General features: G+C 46.8%; 1 protein-coding gene and 1 long non-coding RNA gene across 2 annotated transcripts in view; one reads left to right on the top strand and one right to left on the bottom strand.

Annotated features, from left to right (window-relative positions):
* LAS1L (LAS1 like ribosome biogenesis factor) overlaps positions 1–12,284 on the top strand; it is a 394,614-nt gene that overhangs the window by 259,616 nt on the left and 122,714 nt on the right. The window lies entirely within an intron of this gene.
* The window catches only part of LOC146829587 (uncharacterized), a 48,174-nt gene continuing 43,566 nt past the window's right edge, over positions 7,677–12,284 (bottom strand). The window contains exon 3 of the long non-coding RNA XR_014962271.1: positions 7,677–8,002. This is a non-coding gene — a long non-coding RNA (uncharacterized LOC146829587). The remainder of the gene's footprint in view (positions 8,003–12,284) is intronic.

The following is a 12,284-nucleotide window of genomic DNA, read 5'->3' as shown; positions in this document are numbered from 1 at the left end:
AGATCAGCGCCTGGGGACCCTACTTACATCAGAGGCCAATTACCTCTGGATTCCATTGTCGTTGCGAATGCTCGCAAGAGGGCACACTCCCAAACAACAGGTGACGCTCCTCCCCGGACAAAGAGTCCAAGGTGTTAGAGACCTCTGGCAAACGGGTTGCCGCCCAGGCAGCCAACATATGGCGCATTGCCAATACTCAAGCACTCCTCGCTCGCTACGATGGAGAGCACTACGACACATTAGAGCAACTAATCCAACATCTCCCTGACCAATTCAGAGAAGGTGCAGAGATCCTCATCAGGGAGGGACAGCTCCTCACAAACGCATCCATCCAGTGCGCACTGGATGCCGCAGACACAGCTGCCAGGGCCATAAACACTAGCGTCATGCTGCGACGACATGCCTGGTTACGAATCTCCGGATTCAAACCTGAGGTGCAAAACAACATACTCAACCAGCCTGTCAACCCCGACTATTTATTCGGCCCGGAGGTTGACACCACCCTAGAGAAAATAAAGAAGGACACGGACACTGCAAAGTCCATGGGGGCTCTCCAGACTCAGTCCTTTCGGAGCGGCTCCTTTCGTCGCCCCGGAAATAGAGGAGCAGGTAGAGGACAGGGGTCACAGCAAACATACAACAAGGGCAATACACAAACCACCTACGATAAAAACACCCGGGGTGGATATCGTGGCTCCAGTACAAAGGGCAGAGGACGCGGCTACGGCAACACCAGGTCCTCCCCCAAGAACAAGCAGTGACGCCCTCTCCCTTCCTCCCGACCACATAACACCTGTCGGGGGAAGGCTACAAAGGTTCCTGTCCACGTGGAACTCCATCACCACGGACAGGTGGGTCAAAGATATTGTCAAATACGGTTACTGTCTAGAACTAACCTCCACTCCACCCACAATACCTCCAAAAAACCGTCCTATGTCCTCAGAGCACTTAACGCTCTTACAGCAGGAGGTGCAAAGTATGCTTCTAAAAGGCGCAATAGAAGTCGTACCCATCCACGAGCAAGGTACGGGGGTGTACTCCCTGTACTTTTTAATACCGAAGAAGGACGGGTCACTCAGACCTATATTAGACCTGAGACCCCTAAACAGATACATTCTTTCCGAGCATTTTCACATGCTCACTCTCCAGCAAGTCCTCCCGCTGCTCAAGCAGGGAGACTTTCTAGCCACACTGGACCTCAAGGATGCGTATTTCCACATACCCATTCACCCATCACACAAAAAATACCTCAGGTTCACTGTTCAAGGGCAGCACTACCAATTCAAAGTCCTTCCCTTCGGCGTGACAACGGCACCAAGGGTGTTTACAAAGTGCCTAGCTACTGTGGCGGCACATCTACGGAGGCAGCACATACATGTCTACCCTTACCTGGACGACTGGCTCGTTCAAGCGAAGTCAGCCCAGCAATGTGCCAGCCACATGTCCCGCACCATTCACCTCCTTCACAGTCTGGGGTTCTCACTAAATTACCCAAAATCCCATCTACAGCCCGCACACGTACAACAGTACCTAGGTGCGACTATAGACACTCTGGCGGCCACAGCTCAGCCAAATTTGGTGAGAATCAACAGCATGCAAATGCTGATTTCAAAGTTCAAACCACAACACTCCCTTCCCGCGCGAGTGTTCATGCAGTTGATAGGCATGATGGCCTCCTGCATCTTCATATTCCCCCACGCGAGACTACATATGCGCCCGCTTCAGGAGTGCTTAGCACGTCAGTGGAATCAGGCTCAAGGACAGTTGAAGGACCTAGTGTTGGTGAGCGGTCGGGCATACAACTCTCTGCATTGGTGGAATCCACAAAACCTTTGCAAGGGCCGACCGTTCCAAGAGCCTGTCCCACAGATAATACTGACGGCGGACGCGTCTCTCCAGGGATGGGGAGCTCATGTACTCCATTACACAGTGCAGGGACTATGGACACAACAACAAAAGAAGATGCACATCAACCTTCTAGAGCTGATGGCAATCTTCCTCGCTATGAAAGCTTTCAAAGTACACTTGTGCAACAAAGTCGTGTTGATCCGGACGGACAACATGACTGACATGTACTACATACAGAAGCAGGGAGGAACACACTCTCCACAGTTGTCTCATCTGGCTCAGAGCATGTGGAAGTGGGCCATTCAAAGGAACATGTTCCTCATGGCAGAACACCTCCCCGGCAAGGACAACCAGATGGCGGATCTGCTCAGCAGACACAGCCACCAGATGCACGAGTGGGAGTTACACCCATCAGTACTCCAACCGTACTTCCAGCAGTGGGGTCATCCAGAGATAGACCTATTCGCGACAAGCGAAAACGCAAAATGCCAAAGCTTTGCCGCCAGGTTCCCACATCCGCAGTCGCAGGGCAATGCGATATGGATGAACTGGTCCGGCAGATTTGCGTACGCTTTTCCCCCAGCACCACTGATACCGCTGGTGGCACGCAAACTGCGTCAACACTCACTGACGCTCGTCCTGGTTGCTCCAACGTGGGCACGCCAGCCGTGGTACACCACCTTTCTCGAACTTTCCGTGGTGCCGCATCAAAGACTGCGGATCAAACCCGAGCATTTAACGCAGAACTATGGAGAGATTCAGCACCCAGATCCGCAACAGCTGAACCTGGCAATCTGGCTCCTGAAGTCCTAGAGTTTGGCTACCTCAACCTGCCACCTGACTGTATGGACATCATTAAGGAGGCCAGGCGACCCACTACCAGAGCTTGCTATGCAGCCAAATGGAAGAGGTTCGTCATTTATTGCAATAATGACATTAACCCGCTAGATGCATCCATCCAAAACATTATTTGTTACCTATTACACCTATACCGATGCAATCTGGCGTACACCTCTATACGTGTCCATTTGACCGCAATATCAGCCTATCTGCAGACCAGGCAGCACCTCTCTCTATTCAGAGTGCCTGCCATCAAAGCATTCTTGGAAGGACTCAAACGAGTCATTCCACCAAGCCACCCACCGGCTCCGATGTGGAACCTCAACTTGGTCCTCACACGCCTGATGGGTCCACCCTTTGAACCTCTACACTCATGCGAGATTCAATTCCTTACCTGGAAAGTAGCTTTCCTAGTAGCGATCACTTCTTTCAGAAGAGTTAGTGAACTCCAGGCACTAACCGTTCAAGAGCCATTTATACAGGTTCACGCCAACAGGGTCGTACTACGTACCAACCCCAAATTCATGCCAAAGGTGGTATCGCAGTTCCACATGAATCAAACCATTGAACTGCCCGTTTTCTTCCAAAACCCACAAACTGTCGCAGAAAGGGCACTCCATACACTAGATGTCAAAAGGGCCCTCATGTATTATATCGACAGGACCAAACCCTTTAGGAAAACACAACAACTTTTCGTTGCCTTTGCCCCACACCACAAAGGTAACGCTATCTCCAAAGCAGGAATAGCCAGATGGATCGTTAAATGTATTAAAATTTGCTATCAAAAGGCTAAACGCACTTTAACGATTCCCCCACGAGCCCACTCAACACGTAAGTTAGGGGCCTCAATGGCTTTCCTAGGAAACATTCCTTTGCATGACATATGTAGAGCAGCCACCTGATCCACTACACATACATTTACCAAACACTATTGTGTAGATGTGCAATCAAAACAGCAGGCAGCTGTAGGACAGGCTGTTCTCAAAACTCTTTTTCAGACCGCTGCAGCTGGCACTGGTAGCCGCCGCTAATAAGAGGGCACTGCTATATATTCTATGCACAGATATGAATTCAGCCGCCCACATGCCTCGAACTGAATATGCTACTTACCAGTATGCATCTGTTCTTGGCATGTAGGGCTGCTGACATTCATATCGCCCTCCCTCCTCCCCGGCGCCTGTAGCAGCTGCAGCTCTCAGAATTACTGTAAGCATGGTCATCACTTTCTATATCTACTCCATCACTGCCACAATGGCGAAAAACAATCTGAGGATGGAGAGGATGCCCATGCGCACTGTAGTCCAGGGGAGGAGTCACCTATCCCAGGATACTTCGAAGACTCTTCCAGGACAACAACGTGCAAACATCCGGACCCAACACTAGGCGTCGATCTATGCACAGATATGAATGTCAGCAGCACTACATGCCAAGAACAGATGCATACTGGTAAGTAGCATATTCAGTCCTGTTGCATGAAGTACGGCTTTGGCGTAGTTCTATGAAGTTTGCTTTCCCTCCCACGGGTGACACAGGTAAACAAGGTTCAATGCACCAACGCTGAATGTGAAAGACTGGTTACTGTAGCCCGCAGAACCCCACCTAGTACATTGTTGAAGTAGTATTATTGTTTTGGATTACTAACAATTCCTCAAAAGGATCAAGGGCATCGCAGTAAGGGAAACAATCCTATTTTCGTTAATCACAATATCACACACAAATTAACTAAGAATAGACACTTTTAACTAAAATCACTTATTACAACAGGGCAAACCTGTTCCTCAGCACATCTAAAATAACTACACAGGATTTCATAAAAACAGCAAAAGGCACGCTGTGAACAATGAGAATAAAATGAACATTTCTAACATGGTTAAAATGTAATCTAAAACTTAACACCCTAAAACCTACTTCTATGTGCCACACTAAGAGAGCATTGAGAGCAGAGCAACTTGTGTTCTAGAGTTCTTAGGGATGAGAGACGCACTGCATACCTTGTTGACAATAAGAACTACCTTATCAGTGGAAGCAAGAAGGCAGTGTTCCCTGCAAAGGGCAATCACACTGAGGTAGCGGCCTTCCTCTGGGACTCTGCTTTATCAGCGTCAGGTGAGATGTAGCATCTTCGAAGTGAACTAGTAGTAGGTGAGTCCGTCTCTGGCAGAATCTGGGGCGATAATCTGGGTGAAGGACCTCTACTGACAAGTGGTCGAGTGGCAGCCCTTGTATACTAAATCTCATCACAGATTGGAATTTCTGACATAAATTATGTGCCTCAAGGTGTGCATCCCAGAGGGTTTCTTATGAACATGTAAGGTGAAAGGGCGTCTATTCAAAATGCACTATTTTGGCTACATTTCTGTATTTGCTCCTATTTGCCACATGTCGAAGATGTCGCATCAGGTGTTAAATCAATGCCATTAGCCAAATAACTTGACACTTTCACGGTTCAGAGAAAAAACAAGCATTGTCATAGCCAATAGGTCTCGCCTTTGGGACCTTATACGTTTTTAGCCATGCAACAATTGATGTTGTTGCACCAAGGATATTGTGCTGCATAACTAAATACTTGTAAGGTCCCAAAAGCGAGATCTATTGGCTATGCTAATGCTTGTTTTTTAATTATGGATGTTGGTTTATGCATTTTGTATTGCACTATGTACTTTGTAACAGAAGTTTAAAGAATGAAACCGCATTTCATTCTTGATTTCATTTACCGGCAAGGTGGTTGGGTTTTAATGATAAACATATTAAACTAGTGGTGCTATAACAATTTTTAGAGTGGGGGTGCTGCCATCTGTGTTACGTCACTGAAGTCATAGGGTCTGTGTAAAATGCAAGCATCACACGAACAAATTTAGCAAGTGAGGGATGCCAATTCAGTAGGAGAGTGGGAAGCAGTGTTTAATTTGAGTTGGTGGTTTCTGGTGCTCGGCACCGGCACTTAATTTTCAGCACCCGCTCTTATGATAGTCTGCCACATGGTGGCGCTCTTGTCTTATTTTGTAATGAGCACAACAACTTTTGTTTAATCAGTCACTATACATTGAAAATGGCTATTACCTGTAACCACACCGTTCTTATACCTTTAGATGGCTGGAATAGTCTAAACTTTAACACTTGTATGAGTGTGGTGGTTAGCAGTTGTGTTGGGTTTGTTATTGGCACCAGTGGCAGGGGCAATGGGTGTGGTGTAAGATGCAGTGGCCTCCAGAGAAGGGGCCTGGCACTTTCACTTTTACAAATGAAGCACTGGTGGTAAGGGTGTGATAAGTAGCAGGTAGTGCATTTTGGAGTTCACCGTCACTAATATATTACTAAAATATGGTCTGTCAGCACACTTATTTTCAATCAGTGCATTTTCCATTGAAATGGCGACTAAATCTGAACAGACATGTAGTTATACTGATAAAACTATATAGACAAAAAAAAGATAACGTGGAAATCTGGTTTCTGTGAATATTTTCATGTGTGCATCACCAAGTAAAGTGTCTGGATTTGTTTTGACCCTATTCAGAGATTTGTTTCCATCCAACTTTAGAATTACAAAAGAAAGATCTTAATTTTTGCTCCCCTAACTGCTGAAGTATTTTGCAATATGTGTACAGTTCAAGTTTTGTTGTGTGTTAGAAAAAAATATACATCCTACGCCCTTTCCTTTCACACTCAGCAAGCTTGTGACACACTTCACATTACAAAATCCTCTAAGTTGGCAGTTGGAGACCGAAAACCAAACACCAGTTTCCATTTTAAAAGAATAAGCAGCAATTTGTCAGAAGACAGAGCTTAACATTTGACCTATGCGATAAGATTAAAACCAAATTCAAGGGCGTCTTTATTGCTCATTCGCCTTCTGAACCCCAGCTTGGTTATTAACGGGGTGCTCTATCATCCCTCGCACCCCTGCTTCCAGCGCCATTGTATTATGGATGCAGTCTGCTGATGCTCAAATATATGCTCCTAGATTGACACACAGAACACTTGAAAGTTGCTTTGCAAAGGTAAGTTAGTAGAGCTGATTGGACCATGACTTGAATGTCATGTTTTGATCTCTTCAGAAATCGTATTCTGTGATTCGGTTTAGAATGCGTGGTTCTTAGTCTAAAGTAAGACCTGTAGTAAAACATAATTATTCAGGCTAGACTCCTATAAATTGACAGTATTCTAAGTTACATCCCAATCAATCATAAAATGGGTCAAGCGGGATTAACCCCCGCTTTAGTCGGACTCGAAATGAAAACAAGGCCTGGCAGAAATGGCCAAATCAACTCCACCCTGCAGGAGGCGCAATTAAAATGTGCCATTGGGGCACGGGTGGGTCGCGGCAGGCCATCCTGCTCTGAACGCAGCCCACAAAGCCAGCTGCCGACCGGTAAAATGCCAGGGCTGCGGTGTTGTCAGTGCAGTCCTGATATCTGTGGAAAGTGTGCTTCTATGGCCTTATTATGCCATACTGCGCAAAAGCCGTAAGTGAACCCCCCTCCCCCCCCCCCAAAAAAAAAAGCACAACCTCTACGCTGCCGTCTTGGAACATCCGGTGAGGTGGCGGCTCCGACCCAGGCTAAGTGTGCAGCCCTATGATTTAGAGTTGAGGTGCCCTTGCCAAGAGCACATGTTGGTTCCTCGTCAGCCCCGAGTAAACCCAGGCAGTACCACAGGTCGGAAACCTCACCCTGTGGGACACAATAAAACAATGGCTCGGCAATTCCAGTGTCAAATGGCGGCTTCCACAGAGCTACATCTTGACAGGGGAAATATTGATATAAGATGAACCCAAAGTAGGGTGTCTTACATACCTCAAAACTGTTCTTATTAATGAAAGGTACACTCTGGGGGGCAGGAGGGGCATGCAACTGTGAATCACTGCTGCTTTTGTTACTGGGGGTGCGGGGAGGGGGTGATTTTGCAGCAGGATTAAAAATTTGCGAACCTTCGTGACAATAATTTTCAATTCTATTAAAGACACGGAGGCTAGGATAATGCTTCTCATTTCTTTACTCCAGAAGCTCAGCAGCCAATGAAAATACAATAACAAAAATCGCGTGACCAGCCATAGAGTATCATGTTATATAAGGACCCAGCACAACCATAGTGTCCTCTTTCTTTGTAACCATAACAGTTAAGTCCATTCGTGATCTGTTCTTGAAGACCAACCGGCGGACGAGAGTTTCTCCAAACCAGCAAACTGAAGGCCCAACAGGGCCGCGTTTTCGAACCGGCACACGGCCCAGGAACTCCAACAGCGTGGAATCACGAAGAACTGTATAGCATTCAGCAGCAGCTGCACGCGTAATCAGGCTTTACTTAGTATCCGCACCTGGAATAATAAAAGAGTACCCCGTAATAGCCATTCATCATCAAAAAGACTATACACCAACAATGCCGAACAAAGGGTGGGAGAAAAAGACATATGCAGTATAAATATCATTATTGATTAATAACATGTCATATAATGCATCACAGTTTTTGGGTGGGATAATCCTCGCCTCCGTGTCCTTAATAGAATTGAAAATTCTTGTCACGAATGTTCGCAAATTTTTAATTCTATGTCAGGACCGGAGGCTCCGATTATGCTTGTTCAAAGCTTAGCCACCATCACAGAAGCTACATCCACAATAGGTTTGTAATAAAAGGCCTTAAACGTACTTTCAGTAGACCAGTCAGCTGCGTTCATAATGTCTGACAGACTGACGCCCGCTGAATAGGCCTTAGAGGCCATCGCACCGCGAGCTGAATGTGCTCCAAACTTGGAAGTATCAATGCCCGCTTCGCCCATGAGCCAACGCTTCCATCGTGACAAAGTAGCTGGAGTCACTGGGCGAAAGGGTTTCTGCAGAGCAATTGACCCTGCATATCAGCACGAAATTCTGCAGTACTTACCTCGTAATCTTTAACACATTGCACTACGCACAGCTTCGGATTATTGGGAAAAGCTGGGTAGGAAATAGATGCAGTATTACATTTAGTCCTTCTAGATAAGGTGAAGGTCACACCTTCCGGGGAAAACCTACGCCCCGCCAAATCCAAAGCTTGCACATCCGAAACTCGTTTACATGAAACTAGACATAAGAGCATTGTTAGTTTAGCTGAAAGCTGTTTCCGGGACAAATACTTGTTAGAAGGCCAGGCCTCCAAAAATTTAAGGACAATGGAGACATCCCATAACTGTGAGTACTTGGGACACGGGGGCTTAACCATCCGTATGCCTCTAAGCAGTTTACACACCAACGGATGCTCCCCAATGGGCTTGCCATCTATGGGTATATGACCAGCTGAGATGGCAGACCGAAAGTTGTTGACTGTTCTGTACGCTAAACCTGAAGACGCTATTGAAGCCAGAAAATTAACAACTAGAGAGGCATGTGCCTTAGAGGGATCCACCTCCCGTTGAGAGCACCAATCACACCATCTTCTCCAAGAGGAAGCATATCTTTTATGGGTGTTGGCCGACCAGGGATCGAGTCAGGTCGTAGAAAGAACAGTACAATACATTTCTTCAATTTAACCGCCATCCTCCAACCTGCCCCCCCCCCCCCGCCCCAACATGCTGTCACAAGTGGTATCATATCCCCGGACAGTTGGTTAAATATAGGTTTGACCATGAATACAACAGGATCTTCCAACAACTCTCTGCTGTGAATCACCCTACTCCTGTGGGAGCCAGGCCGTCTGTAGTCTGTGAGGTCGGGGGGGGGGGGGAGGTGGACGAGTCATTTAGGTAAGCTTTGAAGGGGCCCCATGTATCTTCGGGCGAGACGCAGAAGGTAAGGTGTCGGCATATAAGTCGCTGTTTGTGTTGCAATAGGCCAGACTGTGCAGACAGGCCTTTGTCGTAGCCTTACTACCCCATTTGAGGACTATCTCTCCTTTAGCAAGCAAGAAAGCCATTGCTGTGAATTTCCGAATAGGTTTAGGGAAATCTAATACACAGCCCAGTAAGACGATTTCTGGAACTGGTGGGACCTCAAAAGCCACCATTTTAGATATTTCAGTGAAAACTGATCTGCAATATGCCCCAATCTTTGCACAGTTCCAGATTAAATGCACAAAGTCCGCATGTGGTGATCTGCACTTACGACAAGAATGTGGTCTGTTGGGGTCAATGTTGTATATTGTTTTTGGGGACATGTAAATCCTCCATATAAACTTAAAGTGTAGTAACCTGTGCTTACTGTTTAGGGAAATTTCTTTAATTTGTGCACAGCAAAAGTCCCAGTGCGAATCCGAGATGGGCTAGCCCAAAATCCTTCTCCCATGCCTCTCTGACCTTGGGATCCCTGCCCGGAACAAGCGCCATGCATGCACGATACATTTTGGAAACTAGTCGCTCACTCCCAGGGGCCGAGATTACAGTGGATAATTGGACAAACTCGGCCGGGGCCAATGGGAACTCTGCTATTTCTGATCTAAGTGCACGGCGTACCCGTCTGAGAATGAATTGATCCATGAATGTAGCTTCGCTGAATCTTCCATCCTCACCGCCGTCAAAGACGTGTCCGTCAGGAAAGTCGGCCATCTTACTAATTACAAATTTGGTTAACGTGCGCTGTACTATTTTTTCAGTCATGATGGGGATCCAAGGATCCTTTAATATTGTAATGTCCAGAGAATAAAGTTTAGATGCTGCTATCACTCGAACTAATTTCTGCCACGCCCAACTGCTGGATGAAACAGTTTGGATTTCCCTGGGATCTCTTGGGTGGCCCCAGGGATAGTAGTGTGTGCAGGGTCGCGGGCAGGACCAGGTCCGCCTCTGGTTTGGAGTAGGGAAGTCTGGCGCCTGGGTGATACCAGGAGTGTGCGAAGCTGCACTGCGCTACCAGGTAAATTTGGAACTCCAAAACCCCCTCTCTCATAAGGTAATGTCATCGCATCCCAGCTCACCCTGGGATTTCTGCCGCCCCATATTAATTTAATCAAATGAGACCGAAGTGTAAGAAAGAAGCTATTGGGTAGCGGGATCGGGATATTATTTAATAAATACAAAACTCTCAGTAGAACAATCATTTAAATCAACGCCACTCACCCCGCAAGTGAAAGGGGGAGGCGTACCCATCTGTTGACTTGCATAGCGGGGCCATAATTCAATCTGATAATCTGGTCGGTATCGGTGTGTATGTGAATTCCAGATATCGAGTCGTGTTGGAACACCAGGTCAGAGGGAATTCGCAATCCAATCTCTTGGTGCTGGAGGTGAGTGGAAAAATCACCGACTTGCCCCAATTTATTCCCAAACCAGAATGTGTCCCAAATCGAATAATCTCCCTAATAAGTGAACATATAAAATAATATCATCTGCATAGAGGGGTACGAGTAAGGGGCCTGTCTTAAACTGCAGTCCTCTGTGCACATGACGTTCTTGAAAATGTCTGACCAAGAAAGAAAGGAACGCGACAAAGTACCATTCAGTCAAAGTCTGGCAGTGGGGTTATTATAGAGTGATGCAGTAAGGGCAATAAAACCTTTCGGCATATCCATCTTGCGCATTACTGCTAGAAAAAATGGCCCTTCAAGAGAGTCAAAGGTCTTTTCAGTGTTAAGCAATACAGCGGCCACTGGAATATCGGACTATATTCTATGAAGGACAGCAAAGAGTGTCCTCAAATTAAGGGCTGTAGATCTGTGAGGTATGAATCCCGATTGGGCTGGGTAGATTATCATGTCTTAACAGGAGAGCTAAACGTAATGCAATCATCTTGGCCAAGATTTTATAATCTAAGTTCAGGAATTAAAAAGGTCGGTAGGACCCACATGATAGCGGGTCTTTGCCCTGCTTGGGAAGTAGTATTATCACTGCCTCACACAACGTGGAAAGCAATTCGCTGCGCTCTAAGGCCTCTTTATACACTTCCAGCAAATGCGGAAGTAGGAGATCCTTGTACACCTTGTAAAAATCGCCCGTGAATCCATCCAGCCCGGGGGGTGTGGATCCGTTGATAGCGTCATTCGCACTGGAGATCTCTTCTTTAGTAAAAGGCTCAGCAAGGAACTCCTGCATACATTTTTCTAACCAGACCACAGCAATCTCAGCCAAATAGGCCGTTTAAGCCGAGCAATTATCGTCTCTAGGGGAGGTGTACAGATCAATATAATATGTTAAAAATTTGTCTCGAATGGCCGGAGTGTTCGTAAGAAGCCAGCCGTCAGAGGTCCGGATCTCCGTGATGTAGGCACAACCTGTTTGGGGTTTTAGAAGTATAGCTAGTGTCCGTCCTGGTTGGTCTGTCTCCCCGTACCGGCGAGCTGTGGAATACTTAGTCAGGAATCGAGACTCCCTTTTGGCAGCCTCAGGAGAGTCAGTGGGTCGCTGTATCTTACTGTGTCGGGTCGCAAAATTTGTTCCCTATCCAACGCCTCCAACTTCCTCTCAATGTCCGCTGTCGCAGCTCTGAGGTCTTTCAATACCATAGCGTGCTTAGAAATACATACACCTCGGATGTACGCCTTGAAGGCCTCCCAAAGCGTTGCCCAAGTGTTGACAGAACCCATATTGATTTCAAAATAGTCCACAATGGCAGCATGAATCTCGGAGTGGAAGAGGGAGTCCATTAGTGCCCGCCCCGGGAATCTCCACTGCCTCTCAACACCCTCAGACCGAA

The sequence above is a fragment of the Triturus cristatus genome, chromosome 5_2 (genome assembly GCF_964204655.1).
Source record: "Triturus cristatus chromosome 5_2, aTriCri1.1, whole genome shotgun sequence".
NCBI classification, from domain to species: domain Eukaryota; kingdom Metazoa; phylum Chordata; class Amphibia; order Caudata; family Salamandridae; genus Triturus; species Triturus cristatus.
This window is presented reverse-complemented; position numbering and strand designations above follow the sequence as displayed.